General features: G+C 35.9%; 1 non-coding gene across 1 annotated transcript; it reads left to right on the top strand.

The window, feature by feature from the left end:
• The first annotated feature begins 2659 nt into the window (after positions 1 to 2659).
• On the top strand, positions 2660 to 2766 carry LOC136225223 (small nucleolar RNA R71). Its single transcript, XR_010686949.1, has one exon. It is a non-coding gene; the product is annotated as a small nucleolar RNA R71 (small nucleolar RNA).
• Positions 2767 to 3161: the final 395 nt, after the last annotated feature.

Genomic DNA, 3161 nt, shown 5'->3' with positions numbered 1-3161 from the left:
TGCTCTATCTACTTCTAATCCTTTTTCAGATATTTTGTGACCTAAAACAATTCCTTCGTCAACCATGAAATGACATTTTTCCCAGTTTAATACCAAATTTGTTTCTTCACACCTAGACAAAACTTTATCCAAGTTTTCTAGGCAAGAATCAAAAGAATCTCCATAAACTGAAAAATCGTCCATAAAAACTTCCATGATATCTTCAATGAAATCATTAAAAATCGCAGTCATACAACGTTGAAATGTTGCAGGTGCGTTACACAGACCAAAGGGCATTCTTCTATATGCAAATGTTCCGTAAGGACATGTGAAGGTTGTTTTATCTTGGTCATCCGGGTAAATGTATATTTGAAAGAATCCGAAGTAACCATCTAGAAAACAATAGAAAGCATGACCAGCTATCCTTTCGATCATTTGATCAATGAAAGGAAGAGGAAAATGATCTTTCCTAGTTGCTTTATTTAGATTTCTATAGTCTATACAAACTCTCCAACCAGTGGTGGTTCGTGTGGGTATTAATTCACCTTCTTCATTCCTTACAACTGTTATGCCTCCCTTTTTAGGTACACAATGGATTGGACTAACCCATTCACTATCCGAGATAGGGTAGATGATTCCATTGTCCAGAAGTTTAGTAATCTCATTTTTTACTACTTCTTTCATATTCGGATTTAGGCGTCTTTGCCTATCCGCTTTAGGTGCCTTATCTTCTTCTAAGTGAATTCTGTGGATTACAATGCTCGGATTAATACCTTTTAAGTCTGAAATTTGCCAACTCATACTTCCTATCCTATTTCTAACAACTTCTTTCAATTTCTCTTCTTGGACTTGTGTTAATTTGTTAGAGATAATAATAGGTAGAGAATCGCCTTCGCCTAAGAAAGCGTACCTCAAATGACTTGGTAATTCTTTAAGTTCTAATTTAGGTGGAACTATAATTGAAGGCGGAACTGGTCCATCTTCTCGAATCAAAGGTTCTGGGTCCTTATCTTCTAATTCCTCACTCATTATAGCATCTATTATTTCTTCTTTCTGAACAATGTCATTTACACATTCTTCAATTAAATCAAGTTTCATACAAGCGAAATCCTCCATAGGATATTTCATCGCTTGATTCATATCAAACTCAATCTTATCATCGCCTATTCTTAAAACTACTTTCCCTTCCGACACATCAACTAGAGCACGTCCCGTGTTCATGAACGGTCTACCAAAGATTAGCGGACAGTTTACGTCATAAGCAAAATCTAAAATAACGAAATCGGTAGGAAAAATAAATTTGTCAACTTTAACTAAAACATCCTCAATTATACCGTATGGTCTTTTAGTGGTTTGATCCGCTGATTGCAAAACCATATTGGTACGTTTGATATCTTCTTCTAAGCCTAACTTATTAAAAATAGATAATGGCATCAAGTTAATGCTTGCTCCTAAATCACAGAGACAACTGGGAAATTCAATATCTCCTAATTTACACGGAATGGTAAAACATCCGGGATCCTTGAGTTTTGTGGGCAAATTACTTGACACAATTGAACTACAATCTTCAGTTAGTGAAATAGATGAAATTCCTTCCCAACTGATTTTCTTTGAAATTAAATCTTTGAGGAATTTACCATAATTGGGAATTTGTGTAATCGCATCCATAAACGTTAAATTAATATGCAAATTCTTAAGTTTGTTTAAAAATGTTAAAAGTTGTTTGTCATAGTCCTTATTGCGGACTTTGTGTGGAAAAGGTGGTTTGGGTACAAAAGTTTTTGTACTAGAGTCAATTGGTGCATCTTTTTGTTTTAATGTATCTTCTTTGGGCGTCGGTAAATCAGTTCCAGGTAAGGTCGAATTTCCAGGCATTTCCGGGCCTAAGTAGTTTTTCCCTGAACGAAGAGTGATAGCCTTAACATGCTCTTTCGGATTTTCTTCCGTATGGCTTGGAAGACTTCCCTCTTTGCGGGATGGAATTGATTTAGCAAGTTGTCCAATTTGAATCTCCAAATTATGGATGCTAGATGATTGGTTTTTAATAAGCTGATCGAATTTATTCTCGATCCGTTTAAAACCATCGTCGTGATTACTTATTTTTCCGCTCATAGCATCAATAAATTTGTCGATTTTGGAAGATAAAGTGCTAATCGTATCTCTGGATTGATTTTGATAATTAGTAGTACGATTTTGATTAGCATTAGCATTATTATTATCTCTCCAGTTAAAGTTAGGATGATTTCTCCATCCAGGATTATATGTATTGGAATAAGGGTTATTAGTTTGGTTTTGTCCTTGGACAAAATTTACCTGTTCAATTTCACTCATACATTCGTAATCCACATCCGTTTGGATTGGTTGACCATTAGGATCACACGGTGCCATAAACCTATCAATTTTGTGCGACAAGGCAGAAAATTGGGCTTGCAACATCGCTACTGGATCAAGATTCACTATACCTTTAACTGATGATGTTGTTGAGGATGATGGTTTCGCTAATGGTACGTGTCCACGTTCCGCGGGCCACATACTGCTGTTGATTGCCATTTCCTCCAAAAGTTCTCTTGCTTGGGCAGATGTTTTCTTCATGAATAACCCTCCAGACATAGCGTCCAATGAACCTCTAGTTGTAGGATTTAGTCCATTATAAAATGTTTGCATTAAAAGTTCGGCGGACAATTGGTGGTGTGGGTATAAACGTTGAAGTTCTTTAAAACGTTCCCAAGATTCATAAAGAGTTTCATTATCATTTTGAGAAAAAGATGTTAATTCTTTAATGACTCTTGCGGTTTTTGCTAAAGGAAATTTTTTTGATAAAAATGCTTGGGCTAATTGCTCCCAAGTCTCAATTGATGCGGCTGACATAGAAGTTAACCATTCTTTGGCTCGATCCTTCAAAGTAAAAGGAAAAAGGCGAAGTTTGATTGCTTCTGCAGTTACATCAGTAATTTTAAAAGTGTCACAAATTTCTAAGAAATTTGTCAAATGGGTATTAGGATTTTCGTTAGGTAATCCGTAAAACGTTACATTATTTTGCAACATATTAAGCAACGCAGGCTTAATTTCAAAATGATGTGCATTAATTTGGGGTCTAACTATACTGTTTGTTACACCGGCCACTCCTGGCCTAGCGTAATCCATAAGTGTGGCCATAACTTCTGGCTCGGTAATTTTAGTTT

Source organism: Euphorbia lathyris, chromosome 3 (assembly GCF_963576675.1).
Source record: "Euphorbia lathyris chromosome 3, ddEupLath1.1, whole genome shotgun sequence".
Lineage (NCBI taxonomy): Eukaryota > Viridiplantae > Streptophyta > Magnoliopsida > Malpighiales > Euphorbiaceae > Euphorbia > Euphorbia lathyris.
The sequence above is the reverse complement of the archived record's forward strand: the minus strand, read 5'-3'. Positions and strand labels throughout refer to the sequence as shown.